The sequence below is a fragment of the Acomys russatus genome, chromosome 13 (genome assembly GCF_903995435.1).
Source record: "Acomys russatus chromosome 13, mAcoRus1.1, whole genome shotgun sequence".
In the NCBI taxonomy this organism is placed as follows: Eukaryota; Metazoa; Chordata; class Mammalia; order Rodentia; family Muridae; genus Acomys; species Acomys russatus.
Genome location: NC_067149.1, coordinates 41,747,746 through 41,769,064, shown reverse-complemented (window position 1 = coordinate 41,769,064; position 21,319 = coordinate 41,747,746). Strand labels below are relative to the sequence as shown.

The 21,319-nt window shown below is 46.1% G+C and overlaps 1 protein-coding gene across 1 annotated transcript in view; it reads right to left on the bottom strand.

Moving 5' to 3' along the window:
- The window catches only part of Slc6a11 (solute carrier family 6 member 11), a 115,545-nt gene that overhangs the window by 51,471 nt on the left and 42,755 nt on the right, over nucleotides 1-21,319 (bottom strand). The gene's annotated exons all lie outside the window — the stretch shown is intronic.

Sequence of the window (21,319 nt, the reverse complement as noted above, 5' to 3'; positions counted from 1 at the left end):
AGGGTCTTGTTTCCATAGCTGCCAGTAGCTATGGATGTTCATGCCTCTTGCATCAAATGACAGTGTTTACAGAGAGCTCCACAATCCTCTGTGCATAGCAAATCATCTCTTGATGGCTGACAACATCCAATACAATGGAAGCACCATGCAATCAGCACCCTGCATTATCTATGGGACAATGACAAGGGAAAAAGTCTACAATTCAGTTCAGATGCAAACATCTATTCACTATTTCTGAGTTTCTTTGAATTCACAGATGTGGCTTCTGTGTGACAGTGCTGACAGGAAATTCCTAAACTAAAGTCAAAGAAGCAAAGAGTGGGCTGATGATGCCTCCCTTGTCATCCTTGTCATGTTGGGTGTGACATTCCTGTCAATCAAGAGGAACATGAGCAGGAGATGCATCTTCCAAGGTTGTACATGGCCAGCAACAATGTGTCCTGAATGTAAACATTACTGAGAGGGGAGATTTCATGTTAAGATTCTTACTGTAATAAGTAGAATTAGAAAATGAAAAACTGACCATGGTGTGCCTCACTAGGAGCCCAAGGGGAGAGGGGCCCCTGGCCCATATGTACCCCTGTTTGTCTTACTCTGCCTACTCCTCAGGGGAGTGTGTACTGAGGGCATATGAGGAGATTGACATCAGTGGGTGACAAATTCACAGAAAGAAATAGAAATCACAACCCCATACATGGAACCCCGGAAAGGAAGTTTACATAGTTGCTTCCATGTGGAACACTTGCTAATGTTGTCTATCAAACTCTGCTCAGTTTAAAATTTATTTATTTACTGTGTGGGGGATGTATGCATGACATGGCACATGCCTGGAGGTCACAGGAAACCTTTCAGGAGTCAGTGCTCTCCTTCCACTATGTGGGTCCCAGGGAACGAACTACAGTTGTCAGGCTTGGCAGCAAGCGCTTTTCCTAACTGAGTCATCTTGCTGGTCCTCTATTTTATTTCTTTTAAAACATGGCCAGGACTCTTTAAATCCATTTCACGATTCATTAATGGTCCAAGACCTACAATTGTAAAAAAGAGCACTTCTCAATAAAAAAAAAAACAAAAAATGTTTATAACCAAAAAGATAGGCTGCGACACAGGGCTGGGAAAGGAGAGGGAGGTGTAGCCAGAGGGAGGGAGGTGAAGATCCAGCACTGGAAGTCACTGGGCATGGTCGGCTTAGGGGTAGATGCTTGGGCCCAGAGAAGCTGAGAGAGGCTGAGCCAGTAGACAGACAGTGTACTCAAGGACACATAGCTCTCCTGGAGCCCCCTGTCCTGAATACTGCTCAGGTAGAGCTGGCCAACCCTCCACGTGCTCTGAATCCCAGTCCTCAGTCCCCACATAGGTGCCAGCCATTTCTCCCACTGGAGGACCCTGCAGGAGTCCTGTCAGATTTGGCTCTTTCTTCTTTGTCATTTTCTTTTCTCTAACCACTTGCACTGTCCCTTGTTGGGACCTTCTCACTCCTGTGTGGAAGAAAGTTTATCACCATTCAAGGTCCAGGGACATTCTTAGATTTAGGTTTGGCTCTGCACAGCCCTCAGTGTGTACAAATGCAGGCACAGGTCAGCTGATGGCTGGGACTCGGGTACCACAGCCTGTGCCCTGTGCAGTCAGTACTGACTATGCCTGGGTAAGGAAGACTCATCCAATGGGCCTTTCTGCCCTAAGAAGCTTCAAACTGGTTGAAAAGACAGACAGAGAAATAGATAATATATTCAGTGGTGGGCACAGAGTGGCAGTAGACCACCACAAAGGCAGTCAGGATACACTTTTCCAAGAAGGTGATCCAGATATTGGATTTTAAAGAAATAGGAGCTCAAGACATGGAAATCGGGGATGGAGGGAAATGAAATGTCTGCTACATGCCATGTATGCAGGGTATGTACATGCAAAGGATACACATGCATGCAGGCACACACATGTGCATACACATATGCAAATGCACAAACATGCACATACATGTGCACGTAGCTGCACATACATGTATACACATGTACCCATACTTGTGACTACATGCACACATGCACTGCACATACAGACGCGTTGTATACACACACACACGGTACTGGCTTTGCTCATTCCACATGTCAGCACACTGATTGAGTGCAGAGGATGCTCTGGGTAAGAGAGTTAATCCTCTTTCATATATGAAGAAGGACAGAGAACTCAGTAGCCTGTTCAAAGTCACTTAGCTAATGAACCATGGCCAGGTATGGATTCATACCAAGGTCCGTTTGCTCCCAAGGTCACCTATTTGAACATCCCACAACTCATGAGATCATGACAACGTTCATAAAAATACACTATAATTCTCCTATTTGAGAGAAATCCAGTCATTTGGTTAACACAAAGCATAGGCTTAAACACAGTTCTCAAACAAGAGCACATGAGGATGAGCAGCGGTGGTGACAAGCCTCTTATGGCTACACCTAGAAGGCTGGATCACTTTATATGGGTGCTCTCTCTGGTCTTCAACCATAGTGCTGCCTGTAGCTCACTCAGCCCCCAGCCACCAATGGCTGTATTGCGGCTACCAAAGGAATCATGGGCTCTCTGGCATGTCATGTGACCAGTGCATTCTCTTACTGTCATATACAGTGCCACATATTGTAATCCAAAAAAAAAAAAAAAAAAAAAAAAAAGAGTATGCAAGTCAGACACACAATTGGAGTGGCAAGCTGACTGCCATAAAAATCTCCTCTTCCACATAGCTTTCTAGACCTTATCTATGACACATATTCAGCATTGCATAGATGGTCTCTAAGAAATATTTGTTAGGGCTGTAGCGATGGTTCAGTGATTAAGATCACTTTCACTTGCTGCTCCTCCAGGTGACCCAAGTCTGGTCCCCAGCGCTCACATCAGGTGGCTTACAACTACTGTATATGACTCCAGCTCCTAGGGACCCGACACATGTGTCCTCTGAGGGCACCAGCACTCATATGCATGTTCCCACATGTTCGTGGCTGTACACGCATACACAGATACACATACACACCTGCCCACATCTATGCATAATTTAAAACATAAGAAAAATTAAATATTTCAAAATGTTGATTGATTCATTTATTTAGTATGGGTGTGAGTGTGTAGAGGGATGTGTGTTGGGGAGTGTAAGTCAGAGGACAATCTACAGGATTAGCTCTCTCCTTAAGGTTGGCAGCTGTACTGTCAGAACAATCTCACTGGCCCCTGTAGATACACACTCGATTCTTTTGGGTACTACTCAGTCAGCTCAAATCTATGTCAGGTGGAGGGTAACAATCTAGCTGCATTCATTTAGAAACATCCACATACCAATCAGATGCAGTGGCCAGGAGCTGCCATGTCCCAGGCTCCCCATATTTCTTTCTCTAGCTTAGCTTCCGTGAGCCCTTGCTCCCACAGTTGAACATAAGACATAAGGATGACCCCGCACTCACAGGAATTTATCCTCAGCCTGCAAAGCCACTTTATGAGGCTGTATTTGCAGTTTTCCTCTGTTGCCCCTACAAAGTGGATGGGGGGTGTCCCTGGGGTGTCCTTCAGGGAGCCATTTAAGACCTGACCATGCATGCCCACACTGCTCACGCCTGTGGATGGCACACTGAGCCTCATCATGATGGTGGTGCAATCCACTAAACAGCTGACGGTTCTGAGGCGATACACAGAATGAGCTCCTGGTGGGTGCTCTGCTTCTGTATTACACTGTGGCAGCCATGCCCCCCAATTGGTGTTCGTACTTTCATGTTTACACTTCTAATAAAACCAAAATTGGAAAGAATGTGCCAATGAGTTGCCCCCAGGCCATACAGTAGGCAAATTTACTACCAGAATGAAACCACAAGCTGACACCTTACCCAAGATTCACCACTAAGCCGAAGTGTGAGAGCATCGATATGGATTCAAAGGGTGGTTTGAGGCATTGCTACATAATACACACAAGGGATGGGTGGCATCAAAGTTGAAAATGTAACCCTTTCTGGTATGTTTCTATTGCACAAATACTCCAGGTATTTGTATTAGCTTTGATTTCCCCCCTGAGAGCACTTGTGGACTATTACCATATAGATCTGGCTGTCAAGAGATTGCCCACAATGACATGTGCTGGCACCCACTTCTCTCGTGCTCTCATCAGACACTACCAATCAATCACAGCATTCCTTGCAGCTGAGCCTGCTGTAGCCTCAGAGCCTCTATGCATACTCCAGCTGTGATGCAACTCATGTGTCACTCCTGGTCTAATACATATTTCACATATATTTTCCTAGTTTCCTGCAGGACCATGGATATATAAGACCAGGTTTAGTCCTTAAGGAAAGACATGTGCATGCATGCTTGAGCCCCCAGGGTCACGATACTGCACCACAGGGTAGAACAGGAAAAGAAGGCTGCTGAGACAGCAATTTCTACGTTTCTGAGATAGATCTGTAAAAGTGGGTTGGAGCTGGGCATCCCAGGGTAAGTGGGAGAGGCAGAGGCCAAGGATGTGGATAGGCACAGAATATGCCTTCTGAACATCTAGAAGCTTCCAAGTGGTCACTGGGGTGATGAGGAGGTTGGCCTCTTTCCTCAGCTGTCCCCACATGCCATTACAGTCAATTGCTACAATTTGGCTCACTCACTGTATTCTGAGCTCACAGCAAGGTCCCTCACTCCCTTCCTTCTGGGTCACTGTGACAGTCCTGTACTGTCCACACTGCTGCCCAGGTTCAGAGACAAAGATCTGGCTCATTTCTGTCCCACAAGTCTCACACCTAAGGTGGGGTGCAGAGAAAAGGTTGAGCCTTGGTGGTGAGTGCTAGCATCCAACCCTGCTTCCTGCTGTGTGACTTGGCAGGGTCCACCCATCCCCACCGCCAGTTCCTCACTGCTAGGGAGTATGCCAGGCTCCTCCAAGTCCCCTTGCCTTTTCCCAGCCTTCCTTTGTCCATGGAGTCCATCGCCAGCTCAAGGCCACCCACAGTGTTCACTCTCTGTGTGTCTGAGTCCCCACACAGCTGGCTGAGCTTCCTCCAGGTCACACATTCTACCTTCTACTAGGATGTCCTTGTCCCATCTCACAGCTCTAGGAGCAAAGGCTCACAGTGGTTGCCTTGAAATATCCCTTGCTCACCTCAGCAATGATTTCTTACCCCACACACAAAGCTGTCAGCCCAGATGTGATTATAAGGACTGGCATGTCCTGACTCCTACTCAATGCCCATCACCCATCACTTGAGCCACCCCAGATCTCTCTAGTACCAAATACGATGCTGACCTTGCCTTACTAACTCATGACTTCTAAAGTGGAAGAATGAGCATCCATGTTTGCCTTCTTCTGTTGCACCCACAGGTCCTGGGGCACAGACAGTGTGTGAGATGGGCACAGCCACTATTCGTTGGGTGGAAGAGCAGAAACACAAACTTAGGCTAGAATGCTACTCATTTAGAATATGGTCCATGTGAAACACTGGAGCCATGTGAACTGGGGTTTGGCGAATATTGGATTTTAGGAGGTGTGTTTACAGGGAAGTCATCACGAGGGGTTTCCTTGTAACAACAGATCACCACCCCCCCACCACCCCCCCACCCCAGAGCCCAGGTCAGACACTGAGAGTCAGAGATCTCATAATCCCTGGCAAGGACCAGGGTCCCTTAGAAGACATTTGCATATCCAGGATATATCTGAAAGAGGAAGGAGGTGCTCACAGCATTTGGGCCTGTGCTAGATGATGGGGTGTCTGTGACAGGCACAATAAGTTCATTGACAAGGTAGCACCCAGCCAGGCTGTTCCTTGCTGTTGCCGGCAGTAGCTCAGATCCAGGGCGATAGGCGTGGGGAAAGGAGGGTTCCATTTGTCAGCCTCCTTAAGCCCAGGCTGTGAGGCCTCCCTGCCCCAAGCACACCCCTAGGTTAATGGAGAGTTTCACTATTGTTTAATCCCCTTGCATCAGGTCACCTCGTTTTGCTCAGAAAGGTCGTATAATTGTGGTAATTATACTGTAGCCTGTCTTAATTGACTCTAATTGCTCATTTGCATCCCAATACTGGAATCCCGGGGTGCTTTTCCCCCTACTTCCAGGACACAGCTATTTATTTCATAGCAGGGAGACTGTCTGGTCACTATTTTGCAGAAAGGCCTCCCCTCCCTGAGCTGCTCAGGACAATGGGGCAAGTTATAAAGTGGAGTGCTGTTCGAAAGGCATTTGGTAAGTGAATTGATGTGGGGACAGAGGCCCAGGTCCACAGGGTCAGCAGATCCCGAACGCTAGGCTGTTCAAGCAGATCCCGCTCTACACTGAGTGAGAAAGTATGATAAAGGGAAGACTGGGACAGACAGGCTAATTCAAGCTTCAGTCGCTCCCGCACTGTGTTCCACAACCGAACTCACTTGTGTGAGCTGGTCTTTGTCATCTACCTGGATCTTCTAAAAGTCAGCGTGCCTTTTATGTTACCAAATACAACAAGGGTAATGTGATCTGCTGCCACAGACAGCAAACCATCTCTGAACCCAATGGGACAGTAATTGCAGAATTAAATGTGGTAGGATAAGAGTGAATTCTGGCCCCAAGGCTGACTGTACTGGGGGTGCTCTGTCTGTGTCTAAAGAAAAAGAAGCCAAAATGGTATAGTTGGGTCTTGAGGTAGCCCTATTCCCAGTATTCTGAGAAAGTGCCAGATTGATTTCCAACATGGTTGTATCAGTTTGCACTCCCACCAGCAATGGAGGAGTGTTCCCCTTTCTCCACATCCTTGCCAGCATGTGCTGTCACTTGAGTTTTTTATCTTGACCATTCGGGTAGGTGTAAGATGGAATCTCAGGGTCATTTTGATTTGCATTTCTCTGATGGCTAAGGACGTTGAGCATTTCTTTAAGTGTTTCTCAGCCATTCGATATTCCCCTGTTGAGAATTCTCTGTTTAGTTCTGAGCCCCATTTCTTGATTAGGTTATTTGGTTTGGTGGTGTTTAATTTCTTGAGCTCTTTATATATTTTGGATACTAGACCTTTGTCAGATGTAGGATTGGTGAAGATCTTTTCCCAGTCTGTAGGCTGTCACTTTGTTCTGTTGACAGTGTCTTCTGCCTTACAGAGAGTTCTCAGCCTCATGAGGTCCCACTTATTAATTGTTGACCAGAAGGTGCTCCACCACACAACAAGGACACATGCTCAACCATGTTCATAGCAGCCTTATTCGTAATAGCCAGAACCTGGAAACAACCCAAATGCCCTTCAGTCAAAGAACGGATAAAGAAACTGTGGTATCGTCCCCTGGATGGGGAGGCCTGGTGGCACTCAGAGGAAAGATAGCAGGCTACCAAGAAGAGACTTGATACCCTATGAGCATATACAGGGGGAGGAGGTCTCCCTCAGTCACAGTCTTAGGGGAGGGGAGTAAGGGCAAATGAGAGAGAAGGAGGAATGGGAGGATACAAGGGATGGGATAACAATTGAGATGTAATATGAATAAATTAATAAATATATATATTTTTAAAAGAAACTGTGGTAATTTACACTATGGAATACTACTCAGCTATTAAAGACAAGAAAATCTTGAAATTTGTGGGCAAATGGATGGAACTAGAAATGATCATATTGAGTGAGTTAACTCAGACTCAGAAAGAATCACATGGTATATACTCACCTATAACTGGACACTATAGCCCAACAGGAATGTCCCCTAAAAGTCTTCAGTTACCAAGAGATTGGGATAGATGTGAGGACATCCTACTGGGACTCTAGGTGAGAGAATTACAGGAGAATAGGGAAATAGAAGGACCCAGAGGGCTCTAGAAGTCTACAGGAGGAACATCATGATGGTCAACTCTGGACCCAGGGGTGTCTGCTCAAGCTACTGCACCAACCAAAGACAATACATGCAGTAAATATTGAACCCCTACTCAGATCTAGCCAAGGGACAGGACATTATCCACAGTCATGTGGAGAGTGGAGATTGACTCTGACATGAACGCTGGTGCCCCATATTTGACCACTTCCCTTTGTTGGGGAGGCCTGGTGGCACTCAGAGAAAGAATAGGAAGACTACCAAGATGAGACTTGATAGGCTGTAACCATATGGTGTGGGAGGAGGTCCCCTTCTGTCACAGACATAGGGGACAGGAACAGGGTGAAAGAGGGAGGGAGGGAGGAAGGGAGGAACGGGAAGAGACAAGCAAGGGGATAAAAATTAAGATGTAATCTGAATAAATTAATTTTTAAAAGGAGAAAAAAAAAAAAGAAAGAAAGAGAAACCAGGTTGAGAGACATTAAGCTTAACTCAGCTCTTCCCTGGGCTCTGACAAGGAAGCAACCATCGTTCTGTAGTAAAAGATCACAGATGCTATCTGAGGTCCTCCCCAGGTCTGTTTCTAAGAGACTAGGACTCTGTGGTGCTCTCCAGGGTCCTGACACTGGCTCCGGTTTGCTCACTGCCCAGAGCCTTGGACCATGCCTCCATTAACTGAGCACCTGGGTGCCAAAGGCGGCTCACACAGTTATCTCTAACCTGCCTTCAACACCAATTATGTGGGTTTCTCTCTATACTTTGCAGACTGAAACCCTCAGGATGGGCTGTCCTGGAGCACCACTGAAAGCACTCAGAAGTCTGTTCTCTTCACACTGCAGCGTTTGCATGCTTCCTGTAACTATCCTTAACCTAAAGCCCCCGGCTTGACTAGATTTCAACAGACACTCATCCTTACCCACTACCTCAGCCGGGGCCATGCCATGTAACCGCCCTGCCCTTTTCCCTTTCCAGCTCACCATTCCAGCACATCTACCTGCCTCCTAGGCTAGAAAGCACAGCACTAAACACCCAGCCATTAGACAAACATCCTTTTGACTATTAACAGATCCCTGTTACTCCCACCACCCAGATTTCTAGGGACCACTCCAAGAATTCCCAGGGAAGAATATTCTAACCATAACCAAATATCCAGGTATACGCCCCCACTAAGGACTTGTTGCATTACAGAATTGAAGAAGACGAAATCTGAAGAGTGAAAGCTGCCACCAACATAATTGGTGTCCCACATTTTTCTTTACTACTTATGTTTAATACTTATGAATATGTTGAAGAAAAATTATTCTAAGTAACTGAATCTGAAATGGGTAGTGTCAGGTTTTTCTCAAGACAATAATAAAGAGTATCTCCTCACAGAGGCAATGGTATCTTAACAAGACAGTGATATTTCTTCAGGCTGCTGAAGAGATAGTTGTTAAGCAACAACCAACTAGTGGTGTTTTAATAACAGCAGAGACTAAGTGACTGTCACCAAACACTGGGCCACTTCAGGATGCCCATTTCACACTGGGCTAAGGAGGAGGAGAGCAGCGTGCTGTGAGACAGCTTCAGAGAGGGGCCCAGCTGAGTGTAGTGAGCAGAACTTGGAGCTCGCTGTAATACCATGAAGGACTTCCTCTTCTGTAGTAGCTAAACCTCTCTTTGGAGTGTGTGTGGTGGGGTCATTGACAGGTGTCTTCCTCAATCACTCTCTATTTTTTTAAGATAGTGTCACTACTCACTATGGAGATTAGTGATTTGGCCAGACCGGCTGGCCAGTGAGCCTCAGGCACCCTTTTCCTGCCTTTCTGATACAAGGGTTGAAGCATACATTGCCATGCCAAGACATTTATGTGGGTACTGGAATCTAAATTCTTTATTGACTGAAAATATCTCCCTAGCCCAGGACTCCTCATTTTTAAAATAAATTTATTTGGTTTTTTTTGTTTGCTTGTTTATTCACTTTACATGCTGAATGGTGCCCTCCCTCCTTTCCTTGTGGTCCTGCCCTCCCTTCCTCTTTACCCATGTCCCCTTTCCTATTCCTCAGAAAAAGGGAGCCCCCTATCCTTGCCAGGCCACAGGGGAAGAAAATATACTCACTCTTGATGTGATCTGGTAAGCAGCCCAACCAGGGGGAAGTGATCAAAAAGCAGGCAACTGTGAGATTACTTATTTTTAAATTTTATGAACATTGGTATTCTGCCTGCTTATATGTGTGATGGTGTCAGATCCCCTGGAGTTACCGACAGTGGTATGTTGTCAGGTGGGTCCCGGGAATTGAACCTAGGTCCTTTGGAAGACCAGCAGGTGCTCTAACAGCTGAGCCATATCTTCAGCTCCATAACTCCTGATTTTTAACGGAAGCCATGCTGCCTAATTTCAACCTTCGGCACAGCTAGATGGTCATGTGATGACAGCTGGCCAATCACACACAAATGAAGGTGCTAGGTACCACTAGGACTAGATCCTACTCTCCCATATTGCTGAAATAAAGACAAGATCCTTTAGGTTAGGAAACTGTTGGAAATTCCCTAAAGATAGCCAGAAGTGAGAACAGAGGGCTGAGTCTGACCTCTCAGGCGAGAGGGAAGGAACAAGCCTTAGTCCAACAGAGAGTCTAAATACTGGCCACCAGCTGCTGCTCTGACCTTGGGTAGGTGCTGCTGTTCTACTCCAGGTCTGGGTCTTTTGTTGCTAAAAGGACAAGACACACAGAGATGTTAAAGATGACTGGAGGACCCCAGAAATAGGTCATGGAGAGTGACCATCTGCTACCTCTGAAGTCAAACAGGAATATCAACAAATAGGAAGGACTCTGTTGTAAAAATGAAAGCTTCAGGATTGCCTGCCATAGTTCAAGCGCAGTGTTGATGGGGACCAGCACTTAGGCTACATGGCCTTGCACATGGTGTGTACATGGTTCCCCAAGCTTATATCTTCCTAGTTTGTGAAGAGAAGTCAATTCCCACACAAATGATGAAGGTAAATCTGAGGTCACCATCACTCAGTCATGAGAGAAAGGCTGAGGTGGCCTCTCACCCTAACCTTTGTGGGTAGGGGAAAATATAACATGGGTTCTAGACTTCAGACAAGAGGCTCCGTCAGTCCCATCACAGCTGTGAGAGGGTCAGAGGGGTGATTCTTAAAAATACATAGGAAATCACCTCACTAGCAGGTATGATACTGACTGGAGACATGATGGAATTGGAAGGCTGCTGTTAAGAGGGGCAAATTCACTGGTTGGGGAAACCTGAGGACAAAGGGTCAGGTGAGATGACCCACAGCATAGAGATGCATGCACAGCTATAATTCCTAGACTTTGCAAAGAGAGGAGCCCAGCCGAGTGTAGTGAGCAGAACTTGGAACTCACTGTGAGTTCCATGAGGGGCCCCTTATATCTATTTCCTCTTCTGCAGTAACTAAACCTCTCTTTAGAATGTGTGTGCATGTGGTGGGGTTGCTGACAGGCCTTGCAAAGAAGCATGCATAACAGTGGCAAAATTGCAGTTAAGAAGTAGCAACGGGAATAATTTTATGGTTGGGGGTTACCACAATGTGAGGAACTGTTAAAGGGTCACAGCATTAGGAATGGTAAAGACCACTTATAAACATACTATGACCATCCTCAGAAGAAACACATGCTTGCATGGCCAGGAAAGTACAGGAATATAGGTCAGAACCACGTGACTCCAAAGCCTACACCCTGACCACCGCATGGACCAGTGTGGAGTCTTTTCCTCTGTAATCATTTTACCCCAGTATTTACCCATTTCCCTGCCAGAGGCCTTTGCTTATATCCTACCCTTTCTTACCGCCTCCTTAATCATGACCACCTCCACCTAGGCTATACGACACACAACACTCAGCACAGTAACACCATACAGACACAAATCCAGCCTCTTGACTCTTCCATGCATTCAATGGACTGCTGCCAGTCACTGTCTTTCTGGGTTTGGATTCTCTTTTCTTTACAGTGAGAACAGCAACACGGCTCATTAGATGTGTCCTTTGAGCCTCAGGCTCTTGCCATGACAGTGCTTACCTCTACGCTAACTCTGGGAGATAACCAAGCCAGTGTTCACACAACATCAGTTCTACATCTTGGCACATCAGCCTTTAGTAAATAGCAACCTTCTTCCTTTTATTCAGCTCTGCTTTATCTTGCTTCATAACGCGGTTAGCTGATGTAGGAGTCAGCTTCCCACCTCCGTGGTCTCATACCAAGCAGACAGCTTAAGAGGCGGGAAGGCTTATCTTGACTCACGGGTTCAGAAGGTTTGGTCTGTGGTGGCTTGGTCTACTTATTTTGGGTCTGCAGAGACATCATGGTGGAGATATGAGGTAGGAGAGATCCGTTGACCTCATCATCATGGTCAGGAAAGAAGAAAGAGTGACAGGAAAGAGGAGGAGTGAGAAAGAGGAGAAAGAGAAGAGAGGGAAGATGAAGTGGGATGCAGAGAGAGGAAGAGGAGGAGTCTGGATTCCAACATCATTTTCAAAGACACACCCCCAATGACCTAACTTCCTTCTACTAGGCCCCACTTACTAAAAGTTCCGTCATATCCTCTGCATTGCCAGAACTAATAACTGGGCCTTTAACACACAGGTCTTTGGGGGACCATTTAAGGTTTAAACTGTAGCAGCTCCCGATACAGCTGGCTGTGGCTTTACTCAAAGGCTAAGGGCTGTATGTATCCTCGCAGGCTTTGAAGATTTTCTTACTAAGTCCCTTGCACACTGTAAACACTAGACTGATATGAAATTCAGATCCTCGCTAAGGACAGGTGAACACCACACACATCACCACATATGTCTATGATGGGCCTTTGGTGTGGGACCGAGGTTGCTCTGTTTGACTGCTTGAGGTCTTTCTACTTTATTCCATCGGCAGAGAGGCAGATTTGCTGAGCACACTGTGACCAGGCCCTGCACTTGGTTTTGAGAGCAGGCTGAAGCTGATGAATGAATAGGAGCCCATCCTTGAGAGACTACAACAGAGCGAGCACTGTGGCAGGCAGGGTTCAGGGCTCCTGGAGGTGGGCTGTGAGGGGCACAGTGAGTCCCCCATGGCTCCAGTCCTGATCTAGAACCTGCTGTGAGAGGAAATCCCTGCAAGGCAGAATGTGTCAGCCTGAGGAAAAGTCACCTCCCGGGACAGAGGCGAGCTCTGCATGCTGGGTGACACGGTCCTGACGCAGCGGGCAAGTTTGCATGCTCATTAGGATGGCTGAGTCCAATTGAAATCCTTGTCCACAGGGTATCGAAAGATGACCAGATTCGGGAGGCAAGGGTTTAAGCCTATTTCATGGTGGATTAAGATTAGCCAGGGAGTCAATGCTATTGATATTTTCATCCCCTCCATAAAGACCACAGAAATGGAAACAATCTCAAAACAAGCCCGAGCAACATAAATATTCCATGCTGTGCCCAGCCAGGCTTACTCTGGTATGAAGAGCTATTGCTTACTGCCTTTAAAAAAATGCCTAATACCTTGGCTAATAATGATTTAAGCCTTATCCATCTTCTTGGACTAGAAGGCTTCTGTCACCATAGCAACCAAGCACATGAAGAAGGCACACATTCCCTAAAGTAGATTTGTGTGTGTGTGTGTGTGTGTCCTGGCTCTCTTGAGCACACTTATAAGGATGGAAATGTGGAGAACAGCAAAGGCTCAGGCAGGGAACATAGCCACTGCCAGGCTCCTGAGCCATGGCAGAGAAGAATCCTGTCCCCTCCCTCTCATGTTACTGTCACTCTTCTGTCCCACTGCAGCTCAGAAGACACCAGGATCATCTTTAAAAGGCCAGCCTATAAGATCAAAAATTCAAGTGACACCACATGCTGGTGAGGATGTGGAGAAGGAGGAACACTCCTTCATTGCTGGTGGGAATGCAAACTTGTACAACCATTTTGGAAATCTATCTGGTGCTTTCTCAGAAAACTGGAAATAGGGATTCCTCAAGACCCAGCTATTCCACTCCTTGAAATATGCCCAGAAAATGCTCCACCACACAACTAGGACATATGCTCAACCGTGTTCATAGCAGCCTTAGTCATAATAGCCAGAACCTGGAAACAGCCTAAATGTCCCTCAGTTGAAGAATGGATAAAGAAACTGTGGTACATTCACACTATGGAATACTACTCAACTATTAAAAACAAGGACATCCTGAAATTTGTCGGCAAATGGATGGAACTAGAAATGATCATACTGAGTGAGTTAACTCAGAAACAAAAAGACTCACATAGTATATACTCACTTATAAGTGGGCACTAGCCAAAAAGGCATGTCCCACGAAAGTCTTCACTTACCAGGAGATTGGGATAGATGTGAGGACATCCTACTGGGACTCTAGGTAAGAGAAATATAGGAGATAGGGAAATAGGAGGACCCAGAGGGTCCTAGAAACCTACAAGAAGAACATCGTGACAGGTGGATCAGGCTCGGGTGTGTGTGGTGTGGGGAGGGGAAGGTCTGCTCAAACGATTGCACTAACCAAGGACAATACAAGTAGTAAACATCCAACCCCTACTCTGATCTACCCAATAGACAGGACATTCTCCACAGTTATGTGGAGAGCAGACACTGACTCTGACATGAACTCTGGTGCCTCATATTTGACCACCTCCCCTTGGTGGGGAGGCCTGATGTCACTCAAAGAAAAAATAGGCAGGCTACCAAGATGAGACTTGGTAGCCTATGAGCATATAGTGGGGGAGGAGGTCCCCCTCGGTCTTAGGCCTAGGAGAGGAAAATAGGGTGAAATCAGGAGGGAGGGAGGATTGGGAGGATACAAGTGATGGGATAACAATTGAGTTGTAATCTGAATAAATTAATTAAATATATATATATAAAGGCCAGTCTAACAATTTCTTGGTGTTGATCTGTCCTGACAGACTTAAAACCCTTCTTTACACTTCTGTTTCTCCTTCCCCCTTCCCTCTGAAAAGCCCCTTACCCCAGTTTGTTTTGTAATGTATTCCTTTAGTTAACTAAACAACCAATGGATCAATCAACCAAATCTGATGAGCAAAGTCTTTGTAAAATCTCTGGCCTGGGGAGATGGTTCAGTCAGCAAATTGCTTATGTGCAAACATGAGGACCTGTGTTTGATCCCCAGAACCAAAGGAAAGAGCTGGGCAGACTGGTGTGTCCTTTTAACCCAAGAGCAGATCACTGAGGCCTGCTGCCATCCCAGCCACAAAACAGGAAGCATCAGGCCACTTAGAGACCCCGACTCAGAAAGGAGATTGGCTCCTGAGGAGAAACACACGAAGCTGACTTCTGGTGTCTACACACACGCGCAGCGCACACATGAACATCCTCCCCAATAAGTAGAAATAAACAAATAACATAAATTACAGCCTCGAGCATTTAATTACAGTAATGAAAGACAGACTAAGACTTTTCATTCTCCCTTTGTCCCTTCCTGGGAGCCCTGGAGAGACTGGAACTCTATGTAGACCATGCTGGCCTAACTTAGAGATCCACCTGCATATGCCTCAGGATTTCTGGGATTAAAAGTGTGCACCACTAAACCCAGTCTCTCTCTCTCTCTCTCTCTCTCTCTCTCTCTCTCTCTCTCTCTCTCTCTCTCTCTCTCTCTCTCTCTGTGTGTGTGTGTGTGTGTGTGTGTGTGTGTGTGTGTGTTTTAGAACTGAACCAAGGTCTTGCTCACATCAGGCAAGCCCTCTTCCCCTGAATCACATCCCAGCTCTTTTGCCTCCTACGGTCTCAGAGGCTACGTACAGATGGGGCTGGTGCCTCCCAATCCCACTCACAAACTGGTGGAGCCCCAGAGTTTAAGGTGCCCACATTTTCAAGTCCTTTATGATTACGTCTGACTGGATTTTCCACAACTCTGCATGGAGACCTGCAAGTTCATGTGTTCAAACCCATAGTCCTCACATTCTCCCCCAAACCTGCACCTCCTTCTACCTTCTCCTTGGTCTATCGTGCCTCTGGCCCCATGTGTCCCTTTTCACTGCAACTTCCTCTTCCACCCCTCAGTTTGAATTAAACTCTGGAGATTAAGCTCCTTCCAGAGGCTCCAGCTCGCTACTCTCCTGTGTTTGCTCTTACTGGGCTGGCCAGCCTCAGTGCACACCTCCACCTCAGTCTTCTGGGCATCACTCTCCTTCTCTTCCAAATCTCGCCAATGTTGTGCTCTCACCATCACCCACCACGCCCTCCTGTGTTCTCTTCCTGAACAAGCCTTGCCTCACATAGCTTCAATCCTATCTGCCCTATAACACACACACACGTTCGAATTGCTGCATTTGTCCATTTTCTGATACTATCATCAAATACCAGAGACAGCTAACTTCACAGAGAAAAGAGGCTTATTTAGGTAGCAGTTCAGGAGATACAAGTACAATAACACCTGATTCAGCTCAGCCCTGGACAACATCTCAGGACATCATGGTAGGGTGTGTGTGTGGTGGGGGGGGGGGGGAGTGAGAGTCCACTACCAAACTGCTAGAATGCAAGGCACCAAGGCTGTCACCATCCTATAGACAAACCAAAGACCTTATTGGTTAAAATAGCTAAAAATTTAAACTATAATTTTTATGTATATCAGTGTTTTTCCTACATGTATATCTGTGTACCATGTGCATGCCTGGTGGCTACGGAGGCCAAAGGAGGGCAAACTCTTGAACAACAGTTACTTATGGGCGCTTGGAATCCAACCTAAGTCCTCGGGATGAGCAGCCTATGCTCATCATCACTGAACCATCTGTCCAGTCTCTGGTTACACTATCTTAAGATAATTGAGGTCACCTGTTAACATTTAGAATATCTGTAGCCATTGAGATGGCTCGGTGGATAAAGGCACTGGCTGCCAAGCCTGAGGATCTGGGTTCAATCCCCAGAAGCCACTGGTGGAAAAAGAATGGATTCCCTTAAATTGTTCTCTGACCTCTGCATACAAGCCATGGCACATCACATGCTAAATTTTTGATAATGTATTTATAATGTTTTAAAAAGATGGAACTAAGTTTTTTTCTTCATCACAGAAATGTATTAAAATAGGTTGGTGGAGTTTGATCCTGAAAAGCAGATGTCAGAAATATGATCTTGATTCCACTTTTTAAAAATATTCCATATTTTCTTGAGGCAACCCCGTACTTCACAGATCCAACAAAAGAAGAAAGCACATGCAGGAGGAGGCCGTATCATGTTCTGTTAGTGTGGCCTAAACACACACATTGCCTGATAATGCCCTGACTAGCAATCTGAGGCCAGAGATGCTGAGAATCCTGTGGGAGAACCTTTACAGCAGCAAGTGTCCATGTTGCTGTGCCACAAAGACCAGCACAGGGCATAGTGCCAACCAAGTTGCGCCACCTTCTTGACGTCTGTCCTTAATGAGAGGCACAGTGCACTTGTTAGTGCATAAAATAATGACACGATTTAGTTCAGGTAAAATACATCAGCCAACCATTTCTCCTTTTAGGAGCAGGGCACAAAATAAAAAATCAGATGTAATTGATGGACCTGGAATGTAGAAAGGTGTACCTACCCAAATAATCCTATGATTTTTTTAATAGAATTCCTAGGGGTTCATGGGAGCCCTGATACCTCTTCAGGCCCTGAAGAAAGAATCTTAACATGTATGATGTGATCCCACTTCACATGCCTCTCTTCTGAGCCCAGACATCTCAGTGGCATCCCAGACATCTCCCCATGTATCCTCAGGGGCAACTGCAGTCTCCATAGCAACTGTAGCTCCACCCCCAGTTCATTCCTTTTCTCCAGTGGCACTATGCCTGACCTGGCCATCTAGCTTGCAGCCTGGGTCTCATCATCAATCTCTCTGCTTCTCAAACCCACCACAAACAGATGGGCGGGTTCACACTCTGGGGCACTTCCTAGCCCTGTGCTCTTCTCTCCACCTCAAGGCACCCACTGCCTCTGACCTGCACTCCCTCCATGACTGCTTACACCTGCTCACACGCCGTCACTCTAGAGGCAGCACTGGAAAGAAGTCAGACCATGCTACTGCTTGGCTTGCGGACATGTCCAAGCTGTGTTCTCTGGACCACACAGGTCCCAGGATAGCTATGAATATAGCCCAGCATATTTGTGGATGACAGCATCGTGTCACAATGTCGGAAGGCCTTTTCAGTGACCAGCTGCATTCTCGAGGCTTTCCCATCCATGTATTGTCTCAAGGTCTAAACAGGTGTTTAACACTTACTGATTGGCTCTGCTTCAAGACGCTTGGCTGCATAACACAATGGAGTGATATCATATGCTTCATTTCTACCATGTGACCTGAAACAGGTCTTCCTGCTGGCATCTCATCTATAAATGCTATAGAATTCTTAGGAAGGTTAAGTTGTGCAGTGCAAGCTGGTAGTTAAGTAACATTGCTGAGACTTCTAGCACGGAGATTGAGGAGGACACCCTCTAACTAGACAAGACTCCTAGTGGAGGGAGGAGAACACCAACCCACCCATAAAAACTTTGACCAAAAATTTACCCTGCATACAAGATGTGCAGGGATAAAGATAGAACAGATAGAGCAGAGATTGAGGGAATGTCCAACCAACGCCCAGTCTAACCCAAGACCCACCCCATTGAGAGAGCCAACCTTTGACACTATTAATGGCACTCTGCTATGCTTGCAGATAGGAACCTAGCAGGGTTGTCCTCTGAGAGGCTCCTCCCAGCAGCTGTTCGAAACAGATGCTGAGACTAACAGCCAAACATTGGGTGAAGCATAAAGAGTTTAGTGGAAAAGTAGGGGGAAGGATAAAAGGATCTAGCGTGACAGGAGCGCCACAAGAAAACCAACAGAGCTAACTAACCAGGATCCAGAATGTGCCATGAAGACTGAAGTACCAACCAAGGACCATGCATGGACTGGACCTAGGCCCTCTACATAGATGCAGCCAATGGGCAGCTCAGACTTCGTGTGGGTCCTCTAGAAAGGGGAGCAGGGGCTGTCTCTGACAGGGACTCTGTTGTGTGCTTTTTTGATCACTTCCTCCTGGCGAGACTATCTTGCCAGGCCACGGGGAAGAGGACATGCTCAGTCCTGATGTGACTTGATGAGCTGGGGTGGGTGGGGAGGGTAGGCTCCCCTTTTCTGAGGAATAGGGGAAGGAGAGGGGAGAAGAGGGAAGGAGGGTGGGAATAGAAGGAGAAGAGGGAGGGGCTACAACTGGGATGTAAAGTGAGCAAATAAATTAATAAAAAAGAAAGTTAAATTACATTTAAAAATTATTTAAACTACAGGTCTACAAACAGCTCCGTCTCACAACAAAACTTCCACTTCTTGTGCTCTGCTTTTTAAAATGCAGCATGCAACATCTACTTCATATGTAAAAAACAAAACATGCAAACTATTTATATTTATTGGCAAGCATTTATGTGTTGGGATATGGTCCAAAAATGGAGCAATGCAAGGGGAATTCTTAGTGCTTGTGATAAAACTCCAAGAAAATAAGAGAAGGGTCTTGTGATCTCAGTTTCTTTAAAAACACAGAATTATACTTGGAATGTGCTTTTGTGCCCATCTCAGATGGGAGTGAGTTTGATTTAGTTATTCATTACAACTGGGTAGTGTTATTTGTTTATATGCCTCGATGGAAAAGCATGTTTTTAACCAAACATGGCTTGTCCTTGTGATTCTAAGCTTCACTCATGTGATTCTTTTTAATCCTCAGAGTACAAATTGTCTGATGCTCTGAATAAAGTTGGCCATTGAAAAAAAAAAAAAAAAAAGTAACATCAGTCCTGATATCACAGAGACCAAAGCACAGAACTAAAAAACAAAGGACTAGGAAATCTAAGAACCCTACAGTGCACCCGAGGCTTCCAAATGGCCAGGCAACTCTGCAGGCAGGGAAGTCTAACTACTGAGCTTAAAGTCTGGTGTATATGGAACTGAAAGGCTTTATTTGGAGCTGTTAAGTATTGATTCCAGGTCCTTACATAGCCAAGCTTTTTGTTTTGTTTTTTCTCCTTTCTTTCTCCTCTTAATTAAACAATAAGGTTTCTATAAATGCAATCACTGCTCAAGGTGATTCCCTCTTTCAGATCAATCGTGTTGCTATGCCAACACCCACACAACCCTCCTGCCCAAGGCACCATTCCTGTAAGCCATGTTTATGACCATTGCAATTGTGGGGACTTTGAACTAATAACCTGTGCTTACTTGAAGCTCTTATTTTAAGATGGAAAACCCAGAGCAGTGGTCCTGATTGGGCTGCCATCTTGCCTCATGTCCACATGTGCTCTTCACAGTTAGAATCACTGCTAGTGGATCTACTTGTGTTGGCTCACCAGCTAGAGAATTTACAGATGTGCTGTGATCCCATGAGTGGGAGCAGAATGGTCTTGTGAGAGAACAGGTGAGGTTAATCCACTAGAAGACCAACCACCTCATGCGGGAGCTTGATTGGTTGCCAGCTGAAAAGATCCTGTGAACAGACTCTGGGAGGAGATATATAAATAAGCCCAGAACTGGAGGCGGGGCTTTTGGAGACTTGGGATAGTTCTGGCTGTTCATCATCGCTCCACTTCAAGATGCTCCTAGAGAGAACCACTCGAGGGAAGGTTTCGGGGACCCGGCTCCTGTTGAAGTTCCAGGTTCTGGTTATTACATGTTCCAGCAGAATCATTCCTCAGAACTAATATCCTTACAGTTTTGTCATTGTGTTCTTTAATCCTCTTTTCCTATTGTTTTGGTTAGTCGGGTTCTAAGTGCTGTATGCTTGGCTAATAAGTTGTAATAAAATATATTGGTTAAGAAAATTGAGCCTACAGTGCTGTATGTAGAAACTGATGTCTTTGGCCTTTTCTGTAACTCAGCAAGGTTTTCTGGAATCCATTTGAACAAGCTGACTGTATGACTGCCATCTCAGGCTGTAAGCAGGAGGCCCTGCAGATGTGAGTGGCTGAAGAAGCCCTAAGCATCTGGACCAGCAGGCCTGGCATGGAGCAGGTGCTTCCTGGGGCTGTGACCAACACACTGAGCCAAACACAACTAATTTATTGGGATAAAGACTTTGCTGGCTTCTGCAAGAGTGAAATACAGTCTGCCCCAATGTTCTCACTGGGGGTTCTTGTTCGTTACACACGTGAGGTTGTCAAAAAGGAAGGAGACAGCTGTTGTCACAGTATAGAGCACAGTGTGAGGCCTGTCCGTGCCAACCTCCATTTTCCAAAAATACACCTCTGCTTAAGAACCATCATCAATGGCTCCCCACTGCTCATGAGACCTTAGGTGGCCCACTCTCTCACCTCCCAACCTTTATGGCCACCCTCAGCTCCAACTCCCTCACCTTTCCTCCAAAGTAGGCCCGGCGCCAGCTTCTCCACCAAGAAGTTTTCCCAGCCCTCCCAATACCATGGCAGCATGCTGATCCAAACAGCAGTGACTGGACAGCTATTGTTTGCTGAAGAGTCACTGTGAATCCCTGCAGACGAGGGGCTCAAGCTTACCCACCTACTTGGAACCAGAGAATGAGCTCAGCAAGGCAGAGAGAACTCAAAGTCCCAGCAAAGCTAGCCATGGCGTCTGTTACACACAAGGTAGGTTTCCTTA